Raw genomic sequence first — 20,955 nt, 5'->3', positions numbered from 1 at the left:
CCTCAATACCTACTTCCAAAGTATGATCGACTGTGGATGATTTGAATAACCTAGTTATTCGGGAAGTCAAAACATGCAAAGCGAAACACAAGAATAATACTAATCCTATATAGCCCAAAACTTTTGAGTCATATTGATTACTTATTATTCATTGTATAATGTTTCGAATAATCAACTTAATACTTGAATTAATTCAATAGTTATGCCATGCTCCAAGCATGCACACTATGTTTGTCTAAACGATAGTTATGTCATGCACCAAGCATGCACACTATGTTTGTCTATGGTCATTTCTTTGTGAAATAGATCAATTGAAAAACATTTCAATGATGCTCATTTCAAAATTCCAAATACTTATTGCAAGTGTAAGAATTCTAAATTCTTGTCACTGCCAGAAAGTGTTAGATTCTAAACTATCATGCAAAGATTCTTTTTGTAATGTCTAGGTGCGAAAAGTCACATAGACTTGACCAATGATATTACAAAATATTCCTTTGGAGATTGTTACAAGACAATTCCATGGAAATGAAGTCTTAAATTCAAAGTACATTCCTTTGAACATCCTTCTTGCATAAAAGTTTCTAACTTTTCTGTCTATTCTTCAACTCCCAATATGGAAACTTTCCATATTTTCCATACGACAATTCATTATTACTAGACTTCCTGTCTACTCATTATAAGGTCAATACGGTCCTTCCATTACTATACTTCCAACTATCCTTAAGCGACCAGTCCTTGGCGAACCTTAGATTGTCCTTAAAAGTTGTTTAACCACTTTAGTCATATCCGATTTTATTCCTTTTTCCCTCTAAATTCCCTAGGCATTTGGAAAATTAGAACACGAGAATATTATAGCATATGAATCGATCCTATACCCGAAGCATATGGGACACGATTCATAATGTCTAATATAAAGACGTGATACTTAATCAGTCTTTTGCTATAATATTTCTATTTGCCATGTTCTCATAATTTTGATTGTGAAGAGGGATGTCGTAATCATAATCAAATTTGAGAACGCAATTAACATTTCCCTGTATAGAATTTCCTTATGTTGAACCATTCCAACATAACATTCATATATATTAGACTAAATTTGATTAAAATCTCACAATCTAAGCTTTTAGAATTGAAATGAAGTATAAATTCTTCTCCCTTAACTATAGCAAAAACAACTTTTCAAAACCTGCAACTTTGCGAATTGAAACTTTTGTTTTCTATAATTCACATTGCTAACTTGCAACACTTACCATAATAATTATGCTCCCACTAGCATAATAATTATTATTAGCATAACACTTATGCTCCCACTGGCTTTGACATGTATTCAGAAATCAGTTGGACTTCTAAAAATCAATACTTATTGACTTTCTTACCAAAGTTCAGATTTATGATACGAGATGCTTCGATAAGGCTTTATCTAGGCTTCTCAAACTCATACACCTTTCCTTAGATAGCTCACATGTGTGTCTTAACAATTTTAGAACTTACAGCCATAAGTCTAAAATGTTTAGACCTTTTCCATTTCTCACAATTAGAATTATGAAGAGGGATGTCGTAATCATAATTGAATTTGAGAATGCAAATATCACAACTGCTATCTCCTTAAAATCTACTTAGTGAAAGCGTTTCCTCACCATCATTTTCATGAATCGGAGAGAAACCTTATGACACTTAGATTTTATGGTGTATGTGTTCCTATCAATGTGAATTTGTCATGACCATGATCACAAGACATGGTTAGTGACAAATCCAAACTCATATGGAGTGAACTTGTTCAATCTTAATTTTTTGACACCTGGCGGCACAAGGGCCTACCATTGCTTCCAAGTTGTTATGCAACCAATTGAGAACTCTCAGAACTCACATGATTATTCAACTTTAACTGGAATGGTCACAGACACAAGAATATGTCAACACGATAGGTCACAAACCTCAAGTCGTGTGCTAGTGTTTAACAATAGGTTTATTCTTGATTAGTTCTTGAAACTTGTCAAGATCTTTAAGACTCCCACTGACCTCTTGACATATATTATTCACTTGGTCAAGGAACATTACTTGACAAACCAATATTCAAGAGTTAGTGCAGATTCTAATCAAGAAAAACACTTCACACAATTGGCCTTAGTTGGTCTTTGTTTTATCCAAAACATCACAACTTACCAATTTCAAATATACAAGAGTAGAAAACTTTTACTCTACATTTGATAAGTGTTTTAAACCTTTCTTAAGATCATGTCACTCAGAGTTACAATCTTGGAGTATTACTCTAAGACTTGTTTTGGGAACGAAGTATGACTCATCTTCTTGATTTAAACTATTTCAACAATTCACGATTCCTCTTCTTAGCCATACAAATGCACTAAGATGTCTTTAGAGGATCAATTGTGATATGGTTTTTCCATATTCATTAAGATGATCATAAAACACGCTAGTAAAGTACTCTCCCATCTTTTCAGATTGGAGAAACTTTTATCTTTCTGCCTAATTTGATTCTTCTCATTCATTCTGCCATACATTGAACATTTTTCAAATGTTTCAGAATTATACTTAAACTTGTAAGTATAACCATATTTACTAAACTTTAGTAAACCATAACGAATAGTCTTATGGTTCTTTGTGGTGGACCTGACCAGCGCACAGCCAAGTGTACCCGATCCCATACTCCTTCACTTGACTCACATATACATGTGAACAAGAAATTAGTCTTAATTTTCCAAAGATGAAGTTCTCATTCATCATGCAATACAAGTTTCATGATTCCAAGTTTCTATCCAACTGAAACTTGGTTGATGAGAATCTTTCCTTATTTGGTAAATTATGACACTACCACAAACGAAAGAGTCAAATCTATTTTCCAATATTGCTATCAATGGAAAAATGTAAACAACAATTTTCACAAATGCCATTGTAAGGATACTTAAAATAAATAAAGTCAAAAAAAATTTCTTTTATTTAAAAAAAATGTGGAAAAACTTATCCTTACAATGCAAATACACATGAAAACTATGTTGTTATCCATTCCTAAGCAATCTGTCATAACTCTTAGCAGCAGCTCAAAAATCCGATCTTCGAACCATGCGATTGAAATCCATCTTCGCGACCAGATTCAGCATACTCTTCCTTTAAGCTTCCTTCCCTTTGCATGATCCTACAAAACATCAAAATGCAACCTTGTCACATCATGTATTAAGAATAAAAAATTAGGAACTTAATAGAGTTAGACAGTGGACTTACCTGAAGCAGAGTCAAACTTTTCGATTCTACGTTTTCTCAGATCTTTCAGGTAGTCAGGGCAGCTTCTTAACCAATGCCCTTTCTCTTGGCAATAGAAACATATAGACTCTTTAGGAATGGTACACGAGACAATCTCAGACTTAGCCTTTCTCTTTCCCATGGAAAGAGAAATCTTTTCTATACTTCCAATGTTTCCATTGTCAATGTCCATGGAAGTTTGAAGAGTAGATCTTCCCATCAAATTTGCTTTTCCAGTGCGCCACATCATTGTTGATTCAGCACCATCAAGCAAATAGTTAAGATCAATAAGGGTCATGTCGTGGTCTGTCACATAGTAGTCCTTAATGAACTCAATATATGACTCAGGAAGTGACTGAAGAACCCAGTCAACCGCCAACTTCCTCGAGACATCGACACCCAATACTCTCAGCCTGTCAATATGTGACTTCATCTCCAAGACGTGAGTACACACAGGCCTTCCATCTTGATGTTTCATTGCAAGTAGGGCTTGAGTGACCTTGAATTTTTCAAGTCTTTGAACTTGTGGGTTAGGGAAAATTATTGGAGGAGGTGGAGGAAGTAAAGTATGACTTCCACGATCCAACCGCGGGACATCATCTTCAAGAGGAAACCTTGTTCCAAAGGATTTGGGAAGACCATAGTTGTCTGAACTAGACATCTACAATGGGAGAAATTCAAGTTAGTTGATTTAAGTCCTTAATATAACACCCAAATGAAATATTAAGGCTAGGACCCAACACAATATTTTACAAATTGGAAGAGGGATGCCGTAATCCAAACCGCAAAATATTTGAAGGTATGTAAATGACGATTTACCAATTTCCACCACGAAAAACGAAAAAGAGTTTTAGGTCTTAAGTGAATTGAAATTCCTAGATCCTTTGAGATTCATTGAAACTTTCAATGACATGTTTAAATCTCGATTGTGCCCATCAAGTTTGTGACTGGGATGCCGAGGATCACAAACAAGGTGTGAATAACCATGCAAATTAGCTTGGTACACCCAATGTTACAACCACCTAATCAATGTGTTGGTTAACCACACACGCTCCATTGATCTATGATTAACATCAAGCTACCCTTTGCCACGCACTGTCATTCCAGATTAGTGTGTCGGTTAACCACACACGCTCCACTAACGACTTAACAAGGTGCAAAGTGCAATTTCATGGGTTAGCACCATATTCACATTTTCCTAAGTAACTAAGATTTGGGAATTTATAAGTGTTTAGTTACTTCATATTTATCATTATACTTTTAATGAAGGGAGAATTGGAGTCATATCCTACCCGTTCGGTTAACGACCCTCCACCAGTCAAGGAAGCAGCGGGTGAGAGTGGACACCCATTAAACTGTCATTTTATAGGCAGTAACCTTATACCCCCCCCCCCTTATAGACCGGCTTCGTGAATGAGGCCTACTAACGGTAAGACTGACTTTGTTCTTATACATATATATATATTAAACCTATAATATTATAATAGTATAACGGTAGAATTTTAAACTTTTAAAATTCTAGGGTTTGGAATTAAATGTTTCAAAAGTTAGACTTTTTCATTTACAAATTCCAAAACTTGAGAGCAAGTTTTGAACTATTCAAATTTTTTTTTGGAATCCTTAACTTATGAGTTTAATATAGGTTTTAATGAAAAGACTCCTGAAAATCCATAACTTGAGGACAAGTTATCGAGTTCATAAAAAACATTTATGGAAAAAGACTCTTCAAGTTCATAACCTATAACTTTAATGATCTCTTAAAAGAAAGACTTTTCATTTTTCCATAACTTGAGGACAATTTATGGAATTCATCAAAAACATTTAGATCAACTAATGTATCTTACAAAATTAAACAATTTGTCAATGATCTAAATTAAACTCATAAGAACAAGACAATTCATATCAAATAAATTTCATGTAATTAGCCTAACCATATAAACTAATACAAAACATGAAACTTTCACAATTATCTTTTAAATTGGATAAGCATGATCGTTACCACATCAAAAACAGGTTTATAAGTTCAAAAACAGTTTAGGGTAATGATCCTAGTCCTATTCCAGCCAAAAAACTCGAAAAACTGCATTCTGGGGTACCAACTCGTCGAGTGTATGAACCAACTCGGCGAGTTGGATGAATTTGTGCTTGGACTCGGCGAGTCCCCCAGTGGACTCGGCGAGTCCACTGTCCAGAACAGCATAAAATCGATTTTTAAGGCATTTTCAAGCATGTAGCATCAAGTATAATTGAAAACAACCCTAGGCTTTGATACCACTGATGTGTTTTGAGCATTCTAACACTCCTAAGGTGTGCATGCAACCCTAAATACCTTGGAACTATGTTTTCTCTATTATACATGCAAACTTGAACTTTCCAGGGTATTACCCTAACTAGCATACAAAAGAGTATAAACAACATGAAATACAAGTTAGATGACATACCTTTTGTTGTAGTTGGAACCCTTGGACCTTTAAGAGCTTAGTGCCCCAAGTGTTGCACCTCAAATGGAATCACACAACACCACCAACAATTGGAATAACTTGAGAGAAGAACACTTGCACTGATAAAATCGGTTTGCCCTCTTGTGTTTCCACTAGTGTCAATTTCATGAGCCTTGGGGTTTCTTATATAGTGTGCACATTAGGGTTACACCATGTAACTCATGACTTTCCACATTCCTCATGATCCATGGGTTTTAACCTCCATGGAGTATCCATGGGTCACCACATGGGTTTAGCCCAACATGAAGAAGTATGGATCATTAGCCCACTTTATAAGAATGAATGATTTACCAAATCAATCCTCATTTATTTAATTAGTCTCTTTTGATCACAAAATTAATTCCAAACTAATTCTTGATCAATACTAATAATATGATTTCATATTAATATATTAGAACTTATAATATATTAATAAATCATAAATATCCTCTTCTCACAAAAGTCTATCAAAATTGTTCCGATGCCATGCAACCCAAATGGACCATGCTACTCTCGGGTCAAGTACATACCAATAGTAGTTATGGGCTTACATACCTAATACAACAGTAAGACCATGTGGAGAGCCCATGACTTTTCTATTAAAGACCATGGGGGGAGCCCATGGCACTATGATGTAAGACCATGTGGGGAGCCCATGGCTTTCCTATTAAAGACCATGGAGGGAGCCCATGGCACTTAGGTGTAAGACCATGTGGGGAGCCCATGGCATCCTGGAGTAAGACGGTGGGGGGAGCCCACGACATCCTTATATGTTTATATGCATGGCTTATGTGATTGATATGGTTTATGTAGCTGTTATAGCTAATATGGATTATGTGGTTATGTGGATTGTGTGGGGTATGCTCTGGGGAACTCACTAAGCTTCGTGCTTACAGTTTTGTTTATGGTTTCAGGTATCATCGGTTGAAAGGAAGGGACCGGCTTGATCACAGCGCACACACTTGTGTTTTCCACAATATTTGATTTTGAGATGAACTCGGATAAATGTTTTTAACTAGCAATGTTTTTGGAAAGCTTGAATTTAAAAGATATATGTGTTTTGACTGTATTGAAAAATGAAATTTTTACACTTGATTTTTGGACCGTTACATATTTTCTATGTAAAAATTAAAAATAGTCTGGAAAATGATTTATTGTATTATTATTACATTGATATCACATTTAACAATATAACATAACAAAAATCAAGAATATATCAAACGTGGATTTACATTGACCAAGTATATAAAAACTATGGTAAAAAGGCTAAAAATCATTTTACTCAAGAATACAAGTTTCACAAAAAAATCTCAATCCATTTTGTCTGTACAAAATGTGACCTTTTCTTCTTGCATTAGCTTTTGTATAACATTGTATTTTCACTTAGCCTTAATCAAACATTATACCTTTGAAAAATTACCCAAAGATTCCATTTTCTTTTTCCTGTGTGATTAACTAGGAGATCTGCATCAGACCTTTTGTGATGGAATTCTTTCATCCACAGGAATCTACACGAATTTAAAAAGTAAGAAAAAAATGTTAGATAAAAAAAGAGTTCACCAGAAAGAGCAACAAAGTATTAAGGACCTTTGTAACTACCAATATTCAAGAAAACAATTATACCAGTACCAATTCAAACATGGAAATTGTCTCGCAGCAGCACCCTCCCTTAATGAGACTAACGCAAATCCAATGGAAAACTCAAACCAAGAATACCCCTTATAACTGTAAATGATATCCAAGGGCAGAATGGTCATTATTCTATAAAACTTTTAACATCAACAGTAGCATACAAACAAATCAAGAAGGGGCAAAAATGTCTTTAAACAAAATCACAAAGCCTACATAGATATTAGAACTCCAAGTTATGAATACATTAATTCAACACCATCTTCTATAATCTTTCATCAAAGTTGTACATAACAACAACATATATAAACTAATAAACTTCAATCTTTTGTCAGATCTGTAAAAACACTATCAATAGAATTAGACGGACTAAAAATAATACTTCAACAATATTACTTTCTGTTAAGACACCATGAGCACCATATAGATTGGTTCGGTTGGAAAAACTAACAAACCCATATCAGTTGGTCTTTTTTGTAGTGTTATCTTAAACAACTGACAAACAACAGATCAACATACGTAAACAACCTCAAATTTTAGTTATGTGGAACACATTTAATCAAAAATGTTAAATCATGTGGACCCTAATACGAAAGACAATCGTACATATCAGATTCTACGACATAAATCATACATTCGAATACAGAGAAAATGGTAAATTAAAGAAACATACTTGTACCTGATTTCGTTTATTACCCATATTACACCACAAAACCATCAACACAACAGGCGAAGCTATAGAACCCATATATAAAAATCAATACCACAGTCGAAGCTATGGAACCAGTGATATGTTCCAAACATCAATAATATTTTGAATAACATGATAGCTGAAAGAAATACACATACCCTTATATGTTCCAAATCTCGATCTTTCTTATAGAGCTTCATCTCGACTTCCCATATTCACTAATTTTAACCTTTTGATAGTAAAAGTAATGATTTTATAAACATGCATGCCCATGTATCATCAAAAACAGTAAAACTTTAAGCCCTAATGAAATACGCACTTGTATGATTAATTTTATAAACTGACGAAGAATAAATAGAGGGAAAAGAAAGGTACTTGGAACCTGCAAAGCTTGTAGACCATGTAGCAGAGCCAGACACCACCATATGAGTGGCAATGGTGGTGACAGGTTTATTGAATGGGCGAAGATATAATGGGTTTTCACAAAGGAATGAGGGAAACGAAGGTTATCTTGGGTTTTTAGTAACACTTGGGCGATAAAAGGGCCGAGAAGGGGAAGTTGACCGATTCAATTGGCTAATACCAAGTCAATTTTGACGGATTCAGTTCGATGAATGTGATTAGGTGGAGATATTTAAGGGATAAAAGTGACTTGTTGACCAAATAAGATTTTAGTGCATAAAAGGTTTGTATATATATATATATATATATATATATATATATATATATATATATATATATAGAGAGAGAGAGAGAGAGAGAGAGAGAGAGGTAGGTTCAAATGTTTCTTACAACTATTGTATGCATTTATGGACCAATGAGATTTTAGAAAAATAAATAAATATTTAATAATGCATATAAGGGTATTATTGGAACATTATATATAATCAACTTTAGAAACCAAAAATAGTCCCTTAAATGTTGGACGTTACTAAAATCTCTTTGACCAAATGTATTTGACTAACACATTAACCCTAACCTCCTTCATATACGTCTTCTACCCTTTCTAGCAAAAACAGAACGCAGCCCACCAAGCCGCCAAGATAAATTGATGAACAATCACCTCATCTTCTTTACCCGGTTTAAACTTTCCTCCACGCCTTCATCATCTTCGTGATGACTACCAACATTACAGCCAATTACCACCATTGCAGGCGCCAAATTAAAAGCGAAAGACAAATATGTAATTCTGTCACAATGGAATCTCGATTTTATGGCATGGAATCTCAAATTACTTGTTAGTATTTGAAGGTATACACTCTTTTATTGTAAATTTAGTCACATTCATGTATTTATTAATTACATGTGTTGTATGTTTCATCAAATGGAGTATAAAGATCCGAGCATCTGATTTTGCCCGCCAAATGTTTGTTAAAATGCTTGAATCAGATATTTCAGCCAATTTTTTTGTAATCTTTGAACTATCATATCTCTCTCATATTAGCTTGGAATGATCTAAAATTTGTTTTTGCATATTCTACTTTGTGTTAGCTATAAGTTAGGTTCAGTAGTCAATTTATTTGGATTAATATTGGCTGAGTTATAGTCCTTCGAACATGCGATGTTACAACTGTATTTTTAGCACTTTTACTTTGTTCAGAAATTTTTCAAAGTATTGTCCTCTGTGTTAGCTACAATGTAGGCTCTAGAATCATTGTAATTAGATTAAGTCGATTATTTGGATCAAGTGACTCGGGGAATACTTGATCAAGTGACTCAAGTATTACATTATGTTAGAATAAATTAAAAGTCTTTAATGTGTAACACATTCTATTAGAATTTATAATTTGTTCTTTTAGAATATACTGAAAGTTATAATATTTTAAAGTTGATTATGTTTTTTTTTTTGGATTTTGGTTTTGAAAGGGTTGCCATTGATGTGGAAAATGAAGAAAACATGGAGAACGAGAGTATTCTAGCAGAATGTTGTTATTTTTTAAGAATTTTATTCATTTTTTTTAATATTCTTTTAGAATATGTATAATTATATTAAAATGTATAAGGCTTTTAGTCTGTAAGAATATGTATGAATTTGTATTTAAGTTCGGATGTATAAGAATATATTAGAATGTTGTTATTTTTCAACATCGGATTCAAGAATTTTATTATTCTTCAATAATATTCTAACAGAATAAAATTCTGAAAGAACATTACTCTAACAAAAAAATATGCTGACAGAATAAAATCGGTTATGTTTACAAATTACGTTAGAATTAAAATTGAATTAATTAAAAAAATTCAGATTTTTAAAATTAGGAGAATTAATTATCCCTAAAAATCCAAAAATTTCCTTTTATAAATGTAGTTAATTGTCCAAAATACCATTTTGCTAAAATTTATGTGATTATATGGTACATACACTCTCAAATTTTGTTCATTGATTAATTCCATCCGTTGGTCCAGATTTGTGCTTACGAGCACACAATAGATGCTAGGAACACAATAACCTATCCCTATATATATATATATATATATATATATATATATATATATATATATATATATATATATATATATATATATATATACACACACACACACACTAGATGGTTTAAGGCCCGTGCTAAGCACGACCCGTGAAGGGTATTTTGGTATTTCTTGAAAAACCATAAGATCACCGTGAGAAAGAAACCCCAAAATACATTGAAACGCTCTTTCTTGAATTTTATGAAAGGCTAAATGCAACAAATAGCAATGAACTTCCATTCCTACTTTTTCCATATTAATTATTTCGATTAAAAAAATGTAATGTGTTTATTGGTAAACAAATAAAAATGTTGTTAATTATTATGCGTAAAAAAATAAAGTACGTTGCACATAACAATACAAAAGGTAAAGCATTGATGTTTTTTGGAATTTACACATGTACAAACAACCACAATAAAAATTTCATATATCAACCTCAATATGTGGATATTTTGGTGGAATTTTCAACGTATAATGTCTGAACATGTAAAAATGAAAGTAGGTTTCTATTATAGACATATCAATGAGAGTACATTGTAAGAGGTTACATCTTTGCATTCAATAACAAAGAAGAACAATCACACACTTGGTAATATCTTACCTGGTCAAAAGCCATGGATTGCAATAAGCTTTATTACCCCTGAATCATAAACTGGAACATTTATCATAACGAATGGTTGTCAATTGTTGATGACCGAAGATTAGGGTTCCAATCACTACCAATTGTTGATGAAGGAGTAGGGAGTAGATTGGTACTTTATGATTTTGGCACTAAACAACTTAGAAAACACCATAAAGTATATAAGAGCTAACAACATGTACGAAAGCTTCATAACTTAGTAGATTTTTTCACTTATCTTTTAAACTTAGTCGTCATCCCTGAAACCCAAATCAGATCAAATTCCAACCTGATCCAACCAGTCAAAACCTCAATCCTATCCTTAAAAGACTTTACCATATCTGCAACAAGATGTGTTTGCCACTTAATGTGAAAAAAGAAACATGGCCTTAGTCATATGTAACATGTCGCACCAAAAAAGCTTTTCACAATATTACAAATAATTGTTATGCAACTAAAAACTCATTAGTATATTTTATCTAAATTAATCTAAAACCATTAGGAACAAATGAATTAAAAGAATGTAAATCACATAAAACCACCAACCTCAATTAGGACACTTATCTTCCAGATTCATGGGCACTCGTTTTTAGCTCACTTGAAACTTTTATAGACTGTTAGCTACTTGAGGTTATTCATACTTTACTATGGTAAATGTAAACAAGTCCATTAACAAACAAAAGGAAAGAACTTTTAAGCAGTAAATGTCTAACATTAAAACTTTATTGGATACTTGGGTTCACAACTTCAGGCAAGTTAGTCTAGACACGAAAGATAACACACATTAACTAAACAAATTGTGTTTTTAGGTTAACATGTTGAAACTACATATATTAATGTCAGGAAACGGAAAATCAAACAAAAAATTGACAGATAGTGATTTGTCCTCAAAACTCACTCCTTCAAGTGTCAAGGCATTTTCGACATCATTATGTTGATGTTGATCCTATAAAACATACTTTAAGACATGCTATGATAATAGAAAAAATAAGTGATACAATAGGTTAAAAGAATTATATTTTTTACTGGAGAATTCTAACATTTCACCAATTTTGACAAAGCCAAACATTGACCAATCAAAGTTATTCATTGAACCCTTTTTTAACTTGATCATTAGCGTACCAAACCCAAAATCTTAATCCACCAAAATCTATTTTACAAAATCACAAAAAGATCGAGCTTTTTAGGGTAAAAACAGCAAAATTCACCGCAATTGAAAAAGAAACGACTCACTTGAAGGAGATAAAGAAAACCCACCACAACTTGAGTACAACCCTAACTTCCAGTTAATGAATCATAAAATTGAAGGACCATAACTTAAATAATTCGAATATAATCCTCAACAACCTTTGATTTTGTGAAAAAAACGACCTCCATTTGATTGACTCCCATGCGTCAACACAAGATTACCTCCACAGTTCTGGTTCGTAAAATCAAATATAACATGTCTTAACTTTTTAATTTCGGGTTTGATTTCTCTACACCATACGAACCGGCAAGATATGTTGCCACCAGTCTGTGGAAATAGGCCTAAATCGTTTCTGCTTTCTTATGTCATGTGTAGGGTTCGAAAATTGGAAAGAGCACCAGAGAACGGAACACCATAATCGACCGACTCATCATTCAGTCTAATCCATGTCCTTCCCCTGATGACCCTTTTTACCTTTCTATGTGAGAGGCTTTAAATGTAATGAAGAAACCGAACAAGGTTTTTCTTTTTGTTAAAAATTTGGTCGTCTTCTTGTTGAGGAACCGGTACATGTGACTGGAAATATGAGAATGAATGAGTATTTCGACTTGCAAAAAGACGAGTGGTAGAATGGATGTGACGATAGAAGGTTAAATCAACATTTTGATAAATTGTGTCGTTCCGAGAGGAGGTTACGTGGAGGCATTTGAACTCTGTGAATTTGTTTTAGATGGCTTGAGAATGAAAGGGCTTTCATATATAGTAATGATACTAGGTATGAGACCCATGTATTACATAGGTTTATTTAACTGAAAAAACTAAATATAAAATTCTAAACATTTGAGAAGTTTGAATTTGTAAGAAAAATGAGAAAAATATTGGATTATAAAAATTAAAGTGTTTTTTTTCTAAATTTAAACAAATAATTTAGATAAATAAATAAAAGAAATTAATGAAGCTTTAAATAAGTAATTTTGAAATTAAAAGGAAAGTTCATTAAGGAATTTATTATTGCATTTAAATACTATGTGGAATTAATAAAATAGAAAAACCATAAAATGACATATGGAATAAAAATTAATATAAAATAACCACAAAATGACATTTGGCAAATTGAATGAAAGTATGATAAGTGACAAAAAAAACTTTCATTTATTAGAGTAGATATATATATATATATATATATATATATATATATATATATATATATATATATATATATATATATATATATATATATATATATAGGGTTAGGTTATTGTGTTCTAACTATCTATTGTATGCATATAAGATTGATTGTGGACCAATCATTTTAGTTATTTTAAGAAAGTAATTAATACATATTACATGTTGAAGATATAATGAATATTAATTAAATCTTCAGCATTTAATATGCATTAATTACTTTCTTAAAATAAATCAAATGATTCGTCCAGAATCAAACATACATGCACACAATAGATAGTAGAAACATTTGAACCTAACTCTCTCTCTCTCTCTCTCTATATATATATATATATATATATATATATATATATATATATATATATATATATATGTTTAGGTTCTATGGAAAACAAAAAACCCTAAAAAAACCCTAAAAATCATAAAAATGCATAAAAAAAATACTTACATATCAAAAATCTTTCTTTTTTTTTTTTGACTTTTTATTTATAAAAATCGCAACATTTTATATAAATTCGCTCAAAAAATTTTGAAAAAAAAAACCAAAAAAATAAAATTAAAAATAAAAACAAAAATAGAAATATCGATTTTTTATTTTTTTCAGCGAAAATGTTAAAATACCTGCGATTGTTATATATAAAAGGTCAAAACAAAAGTTTTGTGATCTCTAAGTATTTTATTTATGCATATTAATGATTTTTAGGGTTTTTTTTGTTTTCCATATAGGGGTGAGATCGGTTGAGAACTCATAGTTTCCCGAGAACCCGAGAACTAAAAGTGGAGCGTTAGATCAAAACTAATTCATTAAGGGCATGAGTGTAATCTTATCAATCTCATTTAATGTTTAATTTTTTGTGTTATTGTAAATATTAATATAAATGTCTAAAATATACATAATAAATGAAATTTTCGGATATTTTTAAAAATAGTATTTTTTTAGTTTTTTTTTAAAGTGCAAATATTTTAATTTTTTTTATGGAAAACAATAATTTTTGAAAAAAAATTGAAAAAAATATTTTAAAAAAAACTGTAATTTTTCTTAAAAAGCATTTAAAAATCAATAAAATTTTAAAAAAATAAACTAGAATATTTAAAAAATACTATAATTTTTAACCAAAAAATCAACATTTTTGGTAGAATTATGCATATTTTTACAAGTGCATATATGCATATTTCATATATTATAAAATTTGTAAAGAATTCATAAGAAATCTCATTTTATTTACTAATCTATAAACACAATACAATAAGTATTTTATTCGATACAATATAAAATATAACAAAAAAATGCTACAAAATTTCAAAGCGTTTTCATGTCTTCGTGTCAATATTTCCATATTTTCTTCAATTTATCATTTTTCACCTCTTCAATATTCACCACAATTTCTTCCAAATCTACAAGAAAAATAAAAAGAAATCGGTTGATGCAAAAACACTCACAAAAAACATATGTGATTTACATGTGAATCACATGTAATTCATATGTGATTTACATGTGAATCACATGTAATTCATATGTTAATTACATGTGAATCACATCTAATTTATATATGAGTAACATGTGATTTACATGTGAATCACATGTGATTCATATGTGAATAACATGTGATTTACATGTGAATCACATGTAATTCATATGTGATTTACATGTGAATCACATGTAATTCATATGTGAATCACATCTAATTTATATATGAATTACATGCGATTCATATGTGAATAACATGTGATTTACATGTGAATCACATGTGATTTACATGTGAATCACATGTAATTCGTATGTGAATAACATGTGATTTACATGTGAATAACATGTGATTTATATGTGAATTACATGTGTATCACATGTGATTCATATGTGATTTACATGTAAATCACATGTAATTTACTTAATAAGGTTCGAAAAAAAATCAAGAAGAGAAGAAAAAAAGTTACATAAGGGATTTTGTAGAAGGTTGTTATTGTTGGTTCCAACATCAATCATGATAGGAAGAACCTCTTACAATAAAAAAAAGGAAAAAGATATATGTTTGCATGTGAGAAATTTTAGAAATATGTATATATTGATATGGATAATGTGCAAACATTACTCTCTGAGGATTTATTCCAGTTGCAGCAACATATATATCCAACTTCCCAATTGCAATTCCAATACCCTGAACTCCTAGATCACCAAGACCCATTATTCTGCTTCCATCAGTAACAACAATCATATCAACCTACAAAATTTGCAAAAAGGTTTTGAAATTTGAACACAAGCACCAATGTATCTATATCTAATATTTTTTTTTAAAAAGAATCATATCATTTATTTAAAAGTAGAGTACCTGTTCAGCAAGCCAATTATAAACCATTGACATCATTTCTCCACGATCAAGAGCACTGAAATATATCCCTCTTGGTATTCTAAACAATCCACTGTATATCTGTCAAACAAGTCCTACTGTTGGAGTGTATACTATTGGGGCATACTCCTTGATATTCGCCATTAGAAGCTGTTATAACATTAGATACATTGTTATTGGTTAACACCAAATGTGTTAACACCACTGTATTTCTGACAACAATCAAAACTCTTAAGTTTGTAAAGTGACAACTAATAGAAGATTAACTATATAAAAGTATTCAAATAAACTAAATGACAAGATATGCAATTTCACAGACAATAAAGCTCTTATTAGAGATCAATTACAAGAAAAAAATGAAAATCAAAGCCTGTAAAAATATCAATAATATGTTGTCCAAAAGAAGGTAATACCAGATCAAAAAATTGAAAGCCACTGCCATTATCAACAATCATATTTGGACCGCTATTCCCTGAAATCTAGATCAATGTGTAAGAGAGTGATAAAGGCACGATGATAGGAGGAAGAATAGATAGATCCATAAGAGGAGCCTAGAGTGATCAATATCAAAAAAGTATTATAAAATAAAACATAATTCCAAATCTGAAAGATATACAAAAACGAATAAGAGATGAGGTGTAGTACCAAATCGGTCACCAGAGATGAGACGGAGATGTGATTCGATTGCAGAAGATGAGGCGGAGATGAGACTCGATCGTGACATGGCATTTAACTGAGTGAAGACATTTGGCACCTCACTTTAGTTCATAAAGTCAATCAATATGCAAAGACAAGGTCAAGACCACAATAATCTTAATTCATCAATAAAAAGTAACACAAAATTCATCTAATTCAAATCAAAGTCTTGAATCAAAGGGTGATGATGTCTATTTGAACATCCTACGACTTTGCACAAAATGAAGCATACAACCAGGATCAATCTGTAAGCCTAAAGTACAACTCGTGAAAGAATGAAGGAAGGAAGAATGACCAACCTGATTAGCTAAAGAGACATAATCAAACTTCATAAATCATATTTGAATTCAAAAAGGATGAAGTGAAAGGCGGAGGTGGAGGTCGTCAAACGACGGTGCGGTGATTTAGACTTCGATGTTGTTTCCTGTTGTGGTGTGCTTGAGGTACAGGACAGAGATGGAAAAAAGAAAATCAAAGAGAGGCGTGGAAGTTGGAGCTGTATGGTGGTGATATGGTGTTATAGAGATTTATGCTTAACATGTCTTTACAGAGCAAGCTAAAGAGCCTACAACAACCAAAAGTGCCAAAAACTGGAAGTCAAATATCACCTGCCAAATGAACAAACTTGAATTACAACATTGAAGGATCAGATGAATTTCTAGAAAAACAAATCAAATTGAATCAGGTGTAATTATCCACTAACAATCTCATAAGAACACAAAAACCATATGAAATTCTAGAAAAAAACAGCAACAACCTTCGCAGAAGGATATCAGAAAATCATGTGATATCAGAAATCAAAAATCGAAAACGAGTTACCGGTTCATAATTGTTATTAGTTTAACAAAATGAAAAACGAAAGTAAATCTGACCTTCTTCCTGAAATTAAACAACAGCATAGGAAAATCCAACAAAAAAACTCTCAACTTCTAGAGCTTGAGTTTGCAATTGCTAACATCTAGATCTTGAATTTCATCATTGAAAGATCATAATCGAGATTAATCTAGACATCTCCTTCTACATCTTCATTGATGATCGAAAAACAAGCCGTTCAAGGAGTGATTGTTAATTACGGATCTCGAAGGCGTTTGTGGTGTACGTTCTAGGAAAGGCGGCGGTGATGTAGGTTTTGGAGGAGACGGTGGTAATGATGTCGTTTTTAGGGAGATTGGTGGATTCGATGGTCGTCGTGAATGGTGGAATGAGGTACTAGTTTGACGAGAAAGAGAGATAAGATCAATTAATTGAGGGTAAATTTTTATATCCCTAAAATACCCCTAATGTCATTTTGTTAAGGTACCCCTGTGTCTTTACTTTTCAATTTATTTACAAAAATACCACAAAACATCTTGGCCATCCTTTTTTTGATCCAATGCTCCACGTTTAGTTCTCGGGAAACTATAAGTTCTCAAATGATCATTCCTCTATATATATATATATATATATATATATATATATATATATATATATATATATATATATATATTTGACAAAACTGCAAATTTAGTCCTTGTGGTTTGCAAAAATCTTTGGATGGGGTCCAAAAAGTTTCCAGCTTGCACAGAAGGTCCAAAATCAGGGTTTTTCTGGGTTTTTAGTCCAAAAAAACTTGAAAAGACGATTATACCCTTTTAATTTTTATTTTATTTTTACAATTATTCTAATACCATTTTGTCTTAAAAATAAAAAGAAAAGAAATATATTATCCCCCACCCACCCATACGCTCTCTCTCTCTCTCTCTCTCTCTCTCTCTCTCTCTCGCTAACTCCCTTCACCAGTTTTGCATCTCTGGCGTAGGAGGAAACCGGTGGAACTAGGAGACCACCAATCGCCACCATGACAATACTCCTCCTCTTCCTAATCTGCTCACCGATCTCAGCCAAACACCCCCCTTTGATCGTTACTGTTACTGCTTAAATCCACAGCCTATAATGAGAAGGGAAGCAGTCGAGTGGAGCACCGGAGCTACCCCTTCCTCTGTGGCGATTGGTCGAGGAACACCACCCAAACACCCCTGACTCCTTCACTACCGACGATGAGAAAGGAAGCCACGATGGGCCTGCCGGAGATGTCGACTGCAGCCCCTCCTATTGAAGAAGAATCACCTAAATGCTTCCCATGCCCACTGCTGTCGATGGATCGAAGACAACAACCCCCGATGAGGTTTTGATGTCGATGGATCGCGCCGGAAAACCGACCATCTGGGTTTTCAATTTTTTTCTCGATTTATTGTCATTGTGTTCAGTCTAAACCATATTCCATTTGGGGGTTCCATAATTTCACTGCAATAAGACGGTTTGCATAGAAATTGAGGTTTGGATTGACTCAAGTGTATCGAGATTTTGAAGGATACATCATTGAAAAGAGGGTTTAATAGTGATTCCACTATTGCTCCATGTTTTCATCCTTCTGTTTGCGATCGCACCACTGCTACATGTCGGAGCTTCCACCACTGATACATGTCTAGAGCTATCGCCGGAGTTGGAGAACTCGTCAGTGGGTCTTGAATCCAACGATAAAACCCTAGTAATAGTCGGAGAAGCATAACTCAGTGGCACGAAGAACGGAGAAGGGGAATTCGCCGATGGGTCTTTAATCTCTGATGAAAATACACTGTGTGTGTGTGTGTGTGTGTGAGAGAGAGAGAGAGAGAGAGAGAGAGAGAGAGATAGAAGTATAAGTGGAGGGAGGGAGGGAGAAAGAGACGTAAGAGAGATAGAGTTTTACCTATTTTCTTATTATTATTATTATTATTGAAATGTTAATAAAATGTAAAAAAAATGTAAAAGTAAATAAATAAGGGTATAACCGTCTTTTCTCAAAAATTTTGGACTAAAAACCCAGAAAAACCTTGATTTTGGATCTTCTGTCCAAGCTGAAAGTTTTTGGACCCCATCCAAAGATTTTTGCAAAACCACAAGGACCAAATTTGCAGTTTTGTCTATATATATATATATATATATATATATATATATATATATATATATATATATATATATATATATATATATATATATATGGAGGAGGGTTCAATTGAGAAAAAAAAAGGTTGAGAATGGGGGAATCATTCTCAGCCACTCATTTATTTTTGCCGCAAAAGCCTCGGTCGTACCAGTGGAAATGGGAAAGGAATAGACATGTGTTTTCCAACAAAACATGTTTCCTTAAACTATGCTAATCATTACCTTAATATATACAAAAACATAGTTTTTTTCGTTTTTTTTTTAATATTTAAGAAGCTATTTTTATCGAAAAATGATTTTAAATATACCAAAATTCATGATTTTTTATTCTCTACAAATAGACATCCATATTAATATAGTTTTAAGATAAAATAAAAAAAATTATATTTTCAGCTATCGTTATTCATAAGTGAATGAAAATGCATCAGGTTTTTACTACAGTACATTCGTTATTCACTTATGAATAAAAAGTATGATTAATTTTTTTATAATTTAAGTATCATTCATATATGAATATAGCATATAATAAACATAATATATTCATATTTAAATATTAGACGATGCATTCACTTGTGAATATTACATAGTATATTCACTTGTGAATATTAGATGGTATATTCACTTATGAATATTATATGATATTTTCATATGTGAATATTACATAGTATTACATGGTATATCACATGTGAATTTTACATAGTATATTCACTTGTGAATATAAGATGATATATTCACTTATGAATATTACACAGTATATTCACATATGAATATTACAAGGTGTTTTCACAAATATATATAATTTTTATACATTATTCACATATGAATATCATACAGACTTACATATTTGTTTTTTGTTTTAATAATCATATATTGATTCAGGTCAGAAAACATATTCATATGTGAATATAACGTGGTAATTTAGTTTATGCATTTCATCAAATAGTCGGAGTGCATACAAGTTAACTTTTTTAAAAATGTTAAAAACATGATACTTCCAATTCAAGTTATCAATTCCAAATCATCATATACTTCCGATTTCGACTTTGAAGCGTGCAATTCCGCTTTTCATTTCATTCCAAAAAAAATTCTAATTTCAATTTTGAAACCTTGAAATCCCGATTCCAGATTTCTTTGTAATACTGATAATCAAGATGTGAACTGTTCCGATTAGAATATATGTTCCAATTTCAAAAGCTTCTGACTTCAGATGCGACTTTGATTTCCGAAAATCCGATTAGGAACCTGTGAGTACCAATTCTGAGTCCTTCAATGTCGACTGTGACTGCGAGTCCAGGACTCCAATTCCAATTTCATGAACAACAAAGAAATTCCGATTCCAACTGAGTTCGTTTGCAAATCTGGGAAATTCAAATTCGGAGTATTCAACAAAGAAATTGATGTTACGTATTTGAGATTGAAGGTTATTATCATATTTA

The 20,955-nt window shown here is 32.0% G+C and overlaps 1 protein-coding gene across 1 annotated transcript in view; it reads left to right on the top strand.

The window, feature by feature from the left end:
- The window catches only part of LOC145116991 (serine carboxypeptidase-like 18), a 179,709-nt gene that overhangs the window by 154,518 nt on the left and 4,236 nt on the right, over positions 1-20,955 (top strand). The gene's annotated exons all lie outside the window — the stretch shown is intronic.

The sequence above is a fragment of the Lactuca virosa genome, chromosome 5 (assembly GCF_052849685.1).
Source record: "Lactuca virosa cultivar CGN04683 chromosome 5, Lactuca_virosa_CGN04683_v6, whole genome shotgun sequence".
In the NCBI taxonomy this organism is placed as follows: Eukaryota; Viridiplantae; Streptophyta; class Magnoliopsida; order Asterales; family Asteraceae; genus Lactuca; species Lactuca virosa.
The sequence above is the reverse complement of the archived record's forward strand: the minus strand, read 5'-3'. Positions and strand labels throughout refer to the sequence as shown.